The following is a 13,747-nucleotide window of genomic DNA, read 5'->3' on the forward strand; positions in this document are numbered from 1 at the left end:
ACAAGCTGGAGCAGTGGGTAGCAGGGAAGACATGTCTGCGTCAGCCATAGCTCATATCTGTAACTAGCCTGCGTGCCAGCACGTTGATAGCCACGGGCACCGGGGTCCCCTTTGTGGGGAGCTGCGCAGCATTTTCTCTAAGAAAACCAGGGATACTCTCCTGCTGCAAAGAGAAGGCTACAGCTGCAGCACACACTTGTCCCTGTTGCTAAGGTAACACATATCACACCCACACTGGCCTAGAAGCAAAACAGCACACATGGGAAATTTCGGAGGGCCAGGAGCCTTGCGTGGGAGAGCACTGCTCTCTCAGGTGCTGCTGCCTCCTGTACTACCGAGCCAAGTCTCATAAATCCCTGAAAGATAACTCTTTACACGCAGTTTCCCTGATTGTGTTGGAGGTTGCTGTGCCATCCAGCTAAGTGTGCACCTGAAATAATTTGTCTTGTAATGCTCTGCCTTCTGCTGCTGAGAAACGTCTGCAATGCCTCTGCTTGCTGATGGTTTTGGGCAGCAGGACCATGCAGAACAAGACAGTTCAGATGCCCACTGAAGCAAAGGTTGGACAGCTCTGCTTTCTGTTCTGAACCAGGAACACAGAGCAACCCCTGCTGTAATACGAGAGCTGCATGCTTTTAACCACTTTCTAACATCACTCTTGTTTTGCCCAGCAGTACATGCTGTAGAGGCTCACAGAGAAACACATCTCAGCAGCTGTGAAAAGCACAGTTGCTGTCGCAACGCCGTGTTTAAATCCAAGTGCTCCAAAAGTGAGAGGTCATATATTTTGAAAACTGTCTGAGTCTCTCATTTATGACTTTCAAGGCACACTTCTGGTCTTTAAATTAGGCAACTTATTTTATTACCACTACTAGGCACGGATCTGCCATTTTATACTGTTTTACAGCTCTTTGGAATGCCATTGATCACTCTCTGGGGTCAGCAAGCTGTAACAGGCACGAGTCACATACAAAAGCCAATGTACGGGAGGCAGTAGCTGCTGTGGCTGGCAGGAAGCTGCTGAAGAGTGACATAAAAGCCTGAGTGCCTAAAGCAAAGGGTGTCAGTAGCTGTGATTTGTCAAACCGACTGTGAGGGCTGTCTCCCTTGGCAAGAAATGCAGTGGCCAGGCCTCCATCTGTGTTCCCGGACTCACTCACCACAGGTACCCTACCCTAACAAAGTAACCACCCACACCCAGAGCTCACCAGGCAACAATGTGATGGGTAATACCTTGTTCTCCCTAAGGCTCCACAAAGGATTCACAGAGCAGCCTTTTATCCCTTTCCTTTCTGATCTGGAAACATAAGCGTGCCGAGGTTAAATGAACTGACTAAGGTTGCATAATTAGCCAGTGGCAGAGCTGAGAATAGACACCATCTCCATTTATTCAGGCCTAACATCTAACTCTCAGGCCCTTCTTCGGGGCACAGGCAGGCTAGCAAAACTGTGTATCACAGCTGTATAGAATATGACATTTTTAGAACAGGCTCAACTCTAAGCTTACTATGGTTCTGAAAAAAAAAAAAAAGCCCAAACCAAAACCAAACCCAACAAAAACACAGGAAAAAAAATCTTTTTACAAGTGCTCCTGCCTGAATAAGAAGGTAAAAATGGAATTCAAGTGACATTTATAAATATTAATGGACTTCTAAGCACTAGCACATTAAATAAGTTCCCAAGGGCCAAAGCCTGAATTAACTTTGAGTAATACTTGCTGAAGACTTAGGCAAAAATAAAGCAATGCTGTGAAGAAATGTTAACCTTTCACAGATGTTTGGTAGGGCTAAAATGCAATCATTTGTCCTCCATTTAAAAACAAACTGTTTTAGGGAAACAGTGCTTCTTTCATGCTCCCAACCCTCCCCTTCCCCCTTCTTCGCTTATTGTCTTTCTACTCTTGTTGTATATTTGAATGCATTTTTTTTGCAATTTCCTTTCTTCAGCTGCTGCTGTAGCTGCTGGGATTCATCAGGCAACTTAGTGACATTAGTGACTTAATGGGGGATGTGGGAGACAAGAAATCCTGTTCACTCTTGCTCAACAGAAAGCGCTCTGGGAAAGGTTCAGCTAACAGCGAGATAAGGGGGGCGAAACTCCAGCCTGTGAAACTCTCCTGCCATGAGGGCTTCTGAAAGCAGATTTCTGTTCCAGGTCACTGAACTCCTGCTGCAGACTGCAGCTGAGACAGCCAGGCAGACAACCTGGGGGTTACCTGCTGCTGTCCTCCACTTACATAAGACCTGGAGAACTGGATCAGGTTATTGACAAGCCAAGAGGAATTACATGTCACAGTAGCTAGGCAGTGAAGATGGTGATCTGCTTTCATCTTAGGCATTTTGCTCCTTCCAAGAACATCCTGTAATGGTGAAGCAGTATGTCTCATTCCAGGGAAAGGTTCAGCTAAGTTACTTGGTTCTCAAGGGTTCTAAAAACCTCTCATTTCACACCAGATTCACTCAGAGAGAGGGTCAATTCTTCTATTCTTCAATTTAAGGAGAAATGTTCACAGCTTTGAAGCTGTTTAAAGACATGACTTCCATGCAGTGCAAGTCAGAGTCCCTTTTGATGTCAGAGAGAGTTAGGTTCTACCTGTCCTCAAATCTGGCTCAGTCACCTAAATGCATTTTCAAAGCTGGCCTTAGCAGCTTTCATTAGTGGCTGGCAGATCTCTGAGCACAGAGAACACACTGTCCTCCACACTAGTGAGTCTTTGTTAGTAGTGCACCCATTATGTTCAATTAGTCACAGCATGGAGCATATGCTGACCGTGCCTTGCACTTTGCCTGTCTGTCCTGCCTGGGGGCACCTAGCAGCCCAGCCCAGCCACCACCCAGGTTCTACAGCCTACAAATACAGGCCCAGGGCAACACAGTGCCACTGCCTGCATCAGCACAACAAGATCCCTGCATCACAGCCAGCAGAAAAAACGGCTGTGCCTGCTCTTGCTCAGCACCGCTGCCACAGCCACAGTGATGTCCCCTATGAAGTCACACCCATGGACAAGAACGGTACATTTTGTGAGATGTCTGCAGAGACACGCGTGCCCACTGACTCTCCAGGGCTGCAGACTGGCTGGCTGGCTGCCTTCAGCCAGGATGGGCTGAAGATCAGCTGAGGCCTCCTAGACTTCCTTGACATGGCACAATTTCAGTGTGGTCTTGTGCTTTGTCCTCTCCCTCCTCCTCCTCCTTAGCCCCAACCCAGTCTGCTGCTTTCACAAAATCCATAGAAATAGAATTATCATGAAGATGTCTGCCTCTGGCAGTTTTTTCTTTGGAAATAATTATAATTGGCTGCAGCAGCTAAAAACTTATCGGTGTAGACAGATGACAGACAGTACAATCACATAAGCTTCCCTCTGAGAAAATCAAGCTAAAACCCATTTATCATCCTGGATGGAAACAAAAGGTCTTCCTTTGAAGAGCCAGGCTGTGAAAACACAAAGAAAAGACTGTTATGCCCATGGATTAAATCTGTGGTAGGTAACCAAGCACAAGCAGTCCATTTGCAGCATGATGATACTGTAGTAATAATAACATCGCTGCTTTCATCTGAGGAATACCTAGACAGGGACATATCAGCCCCCTCAGAGGCAGTAACTGAAGTCCCAAGAGGATAATTAAGCCACAAGGACCTGAAGAGTGACTGCACCACAAACACAGAAAAATGTAAGCATATTCACATAGTGTCTATAAGGACTACTTGCATAGGGATCCACTACTGGACACGGATCACTTCTCCTGGAACCACTTTTCCTGTGGCAGTTCACATGCCATCCCCAGGAGTAGTCTGTGCCATCTTCACTAAGCATCTTAGAGGAGCCCAGGCAAGGACTGTGCAGCTCTTAGAATCACAGAATGATTTGGGTTGGAAGGGACCTTAAAGATCATCTAGTTCCAATTCCCATCACACCCCTGCCACATGCAAGGACAGCTTCCACTAGACCATGTTGCTCAAAATCCCATCCAACCTGGCCTTCAACCATTCCAGGGATGGCACATCCACAGCTTCTCTGGGCAGCCTGTTCCAGTGTTTCACCACCCTCACAGCGAATAATTTCTTCCTAACATCTAATGTAAATCCTTCTTTCAATTTAAAGCCATTCCTCCTTGTCCTATCACTAGTTGCCCTTGTCAGTAGTCCCTCTCCAGCTCTCTTGCAGGTCCCTTTAGGTTCTGGGAGGCTGCTCTAACAGCTCCCTGGAGCCTTCTTTTCTCTAGGCTGGACAACCCCAACACTCTCAGCCTTATCCTCCCTCTATCTTGGTTCAGCAGCTCTCCAGTCTCCAACTGGGCAGGATAATCCAGCCACCCTACAAAGTCTTATTTTTTCAGTAGTTATTTTTGGCAAATTTTAACATCTGGCGTCTCTTTGGCCTGAATGGTTTCTAATCGCATGCGGGTTGGCATTCATTGATTTTATTCTTAATGCATCCAAATACAGGTTGGGTGCAATTGTGGAGGCAAGTGGGTGGGCTTCTTTTGGTGCTAATTTGAAACAGTTAAATAATTCGTAAGAATTCCTGAGATGTTTTTAAGCAAATGAAATCTGGGTGAGGAGAATGGTTGTCTTGTGGAAGTTGCTGACTACCCAATACATATGAACAGATGATAGCCTCAAATTCCATAAGACATGCTTGGATCTATTGGTATTTGCAGAGACACAAAGGAAAATATTGTTAGCATGCAACCAGTTGTTGTATGGAAGAGGGATGAGAAGGGAATAGAGAGGAGGGAGGTTGGGAGAGATAAGGATAGAGAAATACCAGAAACAGAACTGTACAAAATGTTTTCTCTAGGTTTAGTTCTCAGGATTACAGACAGTCCACCAATAAATTCACTAATTGACATACCTCACGTGGAGCCACATTAATGTCACAACTATGTCACTTGGCCAAATGTTTGATTTCACAGACAAACTCTTCTGCCTTTGGATGACATTGTGGATGGTTTCTACTTTTTTTTAAAATAGTCTTCTTGGCTTCCAACAGCTTTGCCTGGTTAAATTTCCCCTTCTAGCTAAAAAAAGAAATTAGACTGATCTCTTTTGGCAGCTGTGAAATGGTTGCATATTGTATATGTTTTCTTGATAAGCTTGCATGAAATGGAATTGGTTTTCTTTTGATGGATACACCCCTTTCAGCACAAGATTAGCAAGTGTTTAATTTTTAGAGACTTTTTATGTACATGTAATGTCATCTATGCTACTTCTATAGAGCATTATGAGTAGCACATGAAGATGTTTGAACAGGGAGACTGACTGAGGAATGTTTCCCCAGTGACTGTGCAACATGATTTGTGATGATGTGTAGTTTGCTAGCCACAAAGTTTCAGTCAATGGCAAGAACTCTGTGAGACCTGGGCCAAATTCAGGTGCTGTAGAATATATGAACTGTCTGTGCTGGGTCTGCCCTAAAAGCAGTTTGGCCCCGTGTTCTGTAGTGACAGTGCCCGGATGTGGGTGCCTGGGGACAAGGGCAAATATGCAATAGTCCTTACTTTCTTGGGTCCTCAATGTCCAGACTATTTTAGCTCAGACTCCTTGAGCTCCTGTTTTCTGCATGTATTAGAGCCCACAATGGAGAGAGAGAGGAGATGCAACTTGTACTGAAGACATCAGATACCACACTGAAAACCATTGTGGATGAATGTGATTGTTCTGACTTCTTGTATGGTTATGTGCATGAGCCTCAGCCTACCCTGTGCTTCAATGCAATGCTATTATTAAGAATAAAATCAATGAATGACAAAGGAGATGCTCCAAGACAACAGGGAAAAGGCCAAAATGAGTATAAAAGGGTAATAATATTATATATGATCTTTATTATTATAATAGTATGAGATAAAGTGGCTGGCATTCTGCCATTCTTTTCCCCAATATTTTATTTAGCCATGAAGGTCTTTCAAAATTATATTCATGAGAGTCCAGAGAGGAGTGACCAGCAAGGAATCTATTCTGTCTTGAAAGTAAAAGCTTTTGTGAGGTGGAGGTAGGATCATTTATTCATTTCTCTGACAAAACCTCTCAAGAATAAATTCAAATAAAAGAAAAATGAATTACTGGGATAATTAGCAGGGTATTTTAGTTTTAGTTATTATGTTTGCCTGTCTGTATGGTGAAACTTTTCAGTACTGGTAGGACCCAATAACGGCTAATGGAGAATCACAGACTGGCATTGCAGGTGGCAGCTAGACCACCAGTGCAAGCTGGTTGTGAAGCTGGTTGTGCATTCCCAACAGAAAATTCCCCAATGCCTTCCTTGCCTCTGTTTCCCATTCTTTGTCTTCTCCAGGGGCTGCTGAGCTGACTGCATAGGGTGGGGGGCAGAGAGGGCTCATACCAGATTAGTTTACAGCCTGATCTGTGAGCTCTTCGGGCTCATCACACTGCTGTGCATTGGCAACTCGTGCAGAGAAGTGATAGAAACGTGCAGATGAGGAAACAAAATGGGCAGCTGAACACACCCACAGCAGCTTTTTGTTTGCTCAGCTTATCCCAGCAAGAAAGCTTGAGTCCCAGGCCATGTTTGCTTTTCCCCACTGTAACTGCCCGGCAGAGTGCTCCATCTCTCGACCGGCTTCATCAACACCTGCCTGAGTGGCTCTAAAGAGCTGGGGCTGCCGAGGCCTTCAAAGCCAGTGCACAAGGCACTGCCATCTCCAGCCTGGGGATCCCTGTGGGGCCAGGAGTCTTCCCAGGCAGATTGGCCCAGGCCCAGGGCACACAGACATATGGTTGGTCTGTGGCTCTGGGGCAGGATGCCAGGGACAGACAGTGTTCCAGCTGAACCCTAGCTGGAACTCTGCTGGAACACTCTGGTTTGTACAGTATTTTGGCCTCCCCATGTGGACATTTTTCCACCTGAGTTTAGCTATCCATGAGTATTTTCAACCAACTTGTCATCACAAGTCTTCAGTTTGGAGTAGGGACAAAGAAGAAACAAGGATGAAATTGATTTTCTGAGTTACAGGAAGCAATTTTAAATTTAGCTTATGGCTCTCCTCAAAGAGCAGGTCTCCAACAGATGCTTTTTTCAACTAAGTTTTGTTTAACTATAACTGTCTTTAAACCTGCCTGAAGTGATAATTGTTGGTTCTCCCTTTGACACCAAATTTGAACTTGCAAACAAGAATAAAAAGGGAAGTGTTCCAACAGGAACTTCACTGGAGGTACCACGGGTCAACTGAAAAAATCTGTAAAACAGCTTTAGTTTTGTTTGAAATATCCCTTAAGACTTGTGAAAATTATACCAAACATGCAACATTAAATAGTTAAATCCTGTTTATCTAGCAATTAGCAGGAGTTCAATGCAGCTCATCTCCATAATGAAAGAAAAAAAAGCAAGAGGGAAGACAGTGCCCTGGAAAGGGTTACTTTAAGAATTTTTCCCCCTCGTCCTCAAGGCTGTAACAAAACAGGCTTGTAGTTGTTATGGGTAGGGCCTTACTTGTACTACTGCAAGAGTTACACAGTGTTTAACTGTTTCATTGTGGCTGCAGCAAAAAAATGCAGTATCTCCCTGCAGAACAGTGGGAACTGCTCCAGCTATTCAGAGACCAGAACTGGAAGAGCTGCTAACAAAGGAGGTTTATGAGGAAACCAGCACTATTCCCACATACTCAGCTCACTGGTTTCTGTCTTCCTCCTCCTCCCCCTTTTCTCTTCTTCCGTTTAGAATGTCCTTTGCTTGTGTATTTGCTTGTGTCCTATGCTTGTGTATTGTTTCTGAAGTGGCTTAGACTCTTGTCCTCACCTAACCTTTTAACTCCTCTGTTTTTTCTCCTCTCCTTATTTAATTTCTTCTTGTGGCTTTTGGACACCAAAGGTAGCTGTGGCAAACAGGTTTGTTTGTTTGTTTGTGGTGTTTGTCTGTGTGCACAGCCTGGTGGGAATGTCCCATGGCTTGTGTTAGTTTACCTTAACGCTGTAGAGAACTTCCATTTCTTATCAGTCTGTCCTCCTCACCCTCAATACCTCTTTTCACCTCCTTCAATGATCTGTACCTTTTTTTGATTGTGTGCTTTTCTCTCACTTTTCACTCTCACAGCAAATATGCTCATTCCAGTGCTATCTTCTTCCTTGCTGGCTTTTCTCTGCAAATCAGAAATCCCTTCTGCCCTTCTTCATGACAGAGACATACTCCTCCACCTACTGATGACTCTTCCCATGTTGCAACCTTACCATTTCCTTTTTGGGGTTGTTTTTCTGCATGGGCATGTCCAACTGTTTCTTCATGTTCCCCAGCTTTTGTCTTCCAAGTCTGTAATTCATGGGAATGGTCATTTCTACCATGTCCTTAACTCTGCCCTTCTTCCCTCTACATGCTGGTAGTGTTGCGGATACCTGTAGAGTCTCAGTTCATTTTCACCTGTCCCCAAGGCAGAGGGTGTACTGTCTGCAAGTCAGGCTGGCTACTGAAAGCAAGCCCCTTCTTTGCCTGAAACAACTTTTTGTAGAAGTCCAGAGTCACTTCCTTCTGATAAAGTGGTATGTATGCCTGGGAATATGATTTCTGGGTAAGAGCAAGGTGTGGCTCAGTGATATAACTGCCCTGGCTGGTCACGTGCTAGGAACCACAAGCAGCAGGAAAGCTTAAATGCTGTTGTTTCCTGCATGTCCTGGTAAGTGTAATGCAAAACAGTCACTCAAATTAGCAACTGTCACTTGAAAAATATGACTCATTTTGACACTCTTGGATGTTTTAACTGTATACCATTTGTAGGGCTCTAATGACTCAGTGTGAAGATTTGCCTGAACAGCTTGTGAAAGGCAGGTCAGTGCTAGAATTAGTCTGAGTCCACAGCAGCTCTTCTAGGGCCTCAGTGAAAGGGGTCCCTGAGCACTGACAGCTGTATTCCAACATAGGGTGAAAAGCACCAGGAAGAGACTTTCAGTACTAACCTGACCAGCCACTGAAAACAGATGCCTTTTTGTCTGGCTTTTGTTTTGAAATGGCCAATAAGAACAGATCAGCACTGGCACCATTGTCTGTAATAAATGTGTCTTCACATGCAGTGGAAGACTGTGGTGTGTTGTAAACAATCACAGCACTGAGTAAAGCATAATTGATCACACAAGTGCCACAAAGGATACATTTGCCAAAGCATGGTTTAAAGATTGGGATCTGTATAATAGAGCTGGCACACTTAAGACATGGTGAAAAGGAGCTATCAGCATTTTCTGGGATGAAATATAGGATGGATTGTCATAAAAAGACTTAATAACCTTTCATCACAGTAAAGCTTTATCTGGTGCTTGTCAGAAGGTCCCTTACACTTATAAACTGGTATTTTGTATTCAGAGTGTCTAAAAAATAAATTACATGCTTCATCTCAAATGCAGACTTAGTTACTGTTGAACACTGAAAGATCTTGCTGTATGCCATGGGTCTTGCTCATTGCTATATTCTTTAAGCTTTATATTGGGATCCTTCTGCTAAAATTAGGGATGGCAAATTCAGGTGTTAGAGACAAAGTATGTTGGCACAGCATAAAAATCTGGGTGCTGCAGGAAATATTACAGCTTTCTAGAAGATACATTGTCTGGCCATATCTTTTTCCATTTCTTTTCTTCCACCACTGAACAGAACAACTTTTTCTCACAAATGAAAGCTTTTCTTCTCCTACCTTATGCTGGTAGAGGTCAAGTTAAACTGCTTTGAAACTCTGGGTATCAATACAACTCTTTGTGGTGCAGATAAAAAGGAAGCTTTTTTCCAGATGCAGATGGTTTTGAAAGGTGCAACATAAAAATGTCTGTCCACCAGACAGAGATAAATGATCCAGCCTAAATTCTGAGGCTTCAGGCATAAAAGTTATTGCACATATAAAAGAGAGAGGTGGTGAAGATCTGAAAAAACACAGGTGAGGTAGGAAAGCCTATCCTTACTCAGAATGTTTAGCCTGACCCCAGAAACTAGTTAAGAGATCAATAGAAGAATACATGTATTTGTGAGCAGGGTCTGTGTCTTATTTTCTGCTGTTTGTTTGATTCATTCTAGGCACAAAAGTTATCACTTGGCTTCTTCACCACTTCCTTCTCCCCCTGATTAGAGCAATCAGTGGGACACTGAGTTTTGGTTAGTGGCTTTTAGCAGAAGGGTGACAAGCACCATGGTGTTCACCTTCGCTCTGTATGTAGCTGTACTAGCAAATTCAGTCTGTCCAGCCTTCTGCAGTCTCTTATAGGAGACAAGCACCCTAGAGGCTGCGGTTTCTCTGACAGGAAGTGGGACCAGCTTCCTGTTTCTTATCTCCTGACACCCACACTGGATCAGTGTCAGCCGTAGCTGCTCACAGGTGGCACTCTACAGAGACACACCAAGTTAGCTCCACCCAGCTTAGCAGATGCTCAGATAGACTGACCACATCCATTATGTTCAGGTCATGTTGTCAAACTTCCCATTATTTGGAGGAAGCGTCATCAGAGAGGAGTACACTGTGCACTTCAGAAATGAGGATAACTAGTAGCAGCAAATGGAATAAAACTAAGCGAAGGCATGTTTTGTACATTTAAGCCAAAATAGTATAGAAGAGCTTTTTAAAAGAAGCTCTTTCATTCTGTCCACATTAATTTGTTACCTGTTTATCAATCCTGTTCACAACTGAGAGAAAACTGAACTGGCTTTCAGTTGTTTATCTTCTCTAATAGAGTTACCTGCAATTCCTTTTCTCAGTAAGAGTTCTCACAAACCTGAACATATTAACAGGGATGTCCTTATTCAAACAAAAATCAGCAGACTGGACTACTTGTAGAAAAAACCCTCCAAACTTGCCACGCCTTGCCATAGAGTATAATCATCTGTCCCAGGAAAAGTGTTCTCAGAACAGTATTTTTTATTCTTCGTTGTCAATATTATATAACTGAAGATGATGAAAATCTTCAAGAATGTTTTACTTGAGTTTACAGGCACTCTACAGAAAGCTGTGGTGAAATGGCTGCTGGACAAATTACTACAAAATAATGAGTGACGCTTTTAAGATCACAGTTTTCATTGTTTTTACTGTTGTTAGACAGAATTTGATAAACTCAGCAGAAATCCTTCCTGCCATCATATCAGGAACTTGAACACCTCCTGTAACAAAGGAAATTATGTTCAACAGATGCTGTCAGACCTTTCGAAACCTTCTGCACCATTTTTTGGCACTAATTTCCAGGAAAATTTCACAAACAGCCTGTCCCTTTTGGTCTGACCAATGGCTTCTATTCTTTCCCAAATGGATTCTTTGAAGAGAAGCAAAATGCTCATGGACAAGCCATGCTGAAGAAGGATAGGGAGAACTCTCTAAAACCTTACAAGAGCCCCCCCCCACCAAGATACAACAAGAAACTTCTGCCCTAAAACTACAGGAGGGGTGGGAAACTTTTTGTCCAGGGGATGCCTACACTTCACAGTTTAATTAACGCACTTCTTTGTGTTACTACTGAATAACACTAAGGTGTCATTTGAAGAATTGTCATCCTTTGAAAACCACAAAACCAGGAAATATTTCTGAATTAACAACTGCAATTAGTGCATTATCAAGAGGAATATTATTAGAAATAATTATTCTGTTCTGACCTAAAAATATTCACCTCTGTTGATTTTTACAACAGGATGCATGTGAGTATCTCAGCTACTTCTGGGATGGAGTACTGAAATACATCCAATCCTAACTGCTAAGACCAGGAATGAAAAAGAACAGAGTAAAACTAAGCAGTTAGTGAAAGACTAGCATTATTCAAATCATTACTTACTCTCAACCCTGCACATTCCAGTGTTGCGTGGGAATAATTGTGAAATGGTAGGGCTGTTACTAGGAAGCTGAAAGACAGACATTTCCAGCAACACCAAGCCCTGGAGCAATAGCTAAGTATGAGCCTATACATGAGAAAGCCCTGGTAATGGCATTTGCTCAATGAAAAAATACATGAAAGGGAGGAAATGGCAGATGAAAATAACCTTTGCTATCTCCAAGCCTTCTGTGGAAAGTCCCTACCTATAAGCAGTATTCATGCAGAAAAGCCAGCACTCATATCCTCTGTTTACTTTACTCTCATGGATACTGATTAACTTTTCCTGAGCTTTATTTCACATCTTTTCCAGGTATCACCCAACCATTTCCTAAAACATGAATCCATCCACAAGCAAAGGGAAAGCAGTGAGGCTGCAGGAAGTAGGCCGGGGTTTTCACAGGCATGTTGTTCTGCTGCTGGTGCCAGCCCCGGGAGAGGCCAGCGTGCACACAGGCCTGTGCGCATGCACGTGCAGCTGCCTTGTGGGGGTACACTGCAGCATTGACATCCCCGCACGGGCACGCGGCCAGCGTGGCAGCACAGCATCAACCAACTCCTTCTTTTTCTAATTAACATTTGTCAAACTTGGAGAGAAGCCCAGGATGCAAAATTTGGATGCAAAATTCAAAGAGCACAGAAGCTGGAAATGTTCACACACAGGCTCTTCATTTATTCCTAGGTTTTTTTGTAGGTCATGCCCAGATGACTTACTAGCTCTTACTGTAACTTACAATTGGCAATACTAATCATTTTTTTGTATGTTACAGTGAACAGTAGAACTGTACTCCAAAAAAAGTGGCCAAGTTTCATAGTAGGTGGGCATAAAGGTTTTCCCTTTCAAGAAAAATTTTTCCCTGAAGTTCCCCCTTTGGGTGGGTGAAGAGGAGAAGGCCTTTAACGCCATCAGCAGACAGGAGTGAGAATATTTTGACCAGATGTGGGAATTGTTTATAACAATGGTTTCTCAAACTCATGTGAATTCATCCAGTTTTCTGCACAGCACTCAGCAATGCAAGTTCAAATGATTAAGCTGACCCAGTGCTGAAACAATGAATTCTCGGTATATGCTTGAAAGCCACTTTTAAACTCTTGCGATTTCAGTTGCCAATTCTGTAGAAGGTTCTCTGTGAGAGAAATGGATTAAACAGTAAAAAAATAGCCCTTTGCTATTTTTTTATCAGCACAGCAATTCATGCTATCTGCTGACATTAGAAGAGAATGGGGAGTGAGGTATTATATTTATTAAAGTAAAAAGGTAATGCATGTAATCAATCACTCTCAGGTATCCTAAATGGCCTATAAACAGCACCTCTAATAGAGTACCTAGCACTAAGCACTGGGAACTATTTCTAGTTCCCAGCAGGGCACTTACATCCTAGCCTAGATAAAAGACAGGGAAATAAGACATTGGGTCATGTTATGAGGTTCAGAGCTATTTCAGAGCTGAAGAAATTCTAAAAAGTAATATGCTCCAAGAGTTCCTGGAACTTTAAGGAGTACATGCAAGACAGTGAGCTGGCTACTAATAATACTCCTCCACAACATGTTTCCAAAACCCAAGTAGTCAGCTTATACCAGGGCCCCATTCAAGACTGAACTGTTGCAGTCCTCATGGCAAGGACAAAACCCATGGCTTCTCTAACAGAAGTGAGCAAATGAAGCTCCTTCTTTCTCTCTCTGCACAATTTCTGGGTCTGTCTACAGCCAGCTTCTACTTGGATTCTAGGTAAAATCTGAAAATGCCTCCATACTGGTGTTCCAGAGAACTGAAAATTTTAAGAGACCTTGGAAGAGGACAAAAGTTAACTCTTGTGAATAGTCCTTTCCTAAATCCTCTCCAGATGAACAGACTCTTTTTATAGAAGAGCTTTGTGTGCCTCCTACTAACTTAGGGATATCTTTGTTTTATTGGTCTTCCGTTCTGACACTGCATTAGCTAATGAGCAGTGCAGGACGTAATGTGAACCAA

This window comes from Molothrus aeneus, chromosome 2, assembly GCF_037042795.1.
Source record: "Molothrus aeneus isolate 106 chromosome 2, BPBGC_Maene_1.0, whole genome shotgun sequence".
Taxonomy (NCBI): Eukaryota; Metazoa; Chordata; class Aves; order Passeriformes; family Icteridae; genus Molothrus; species Molothrus aeneus.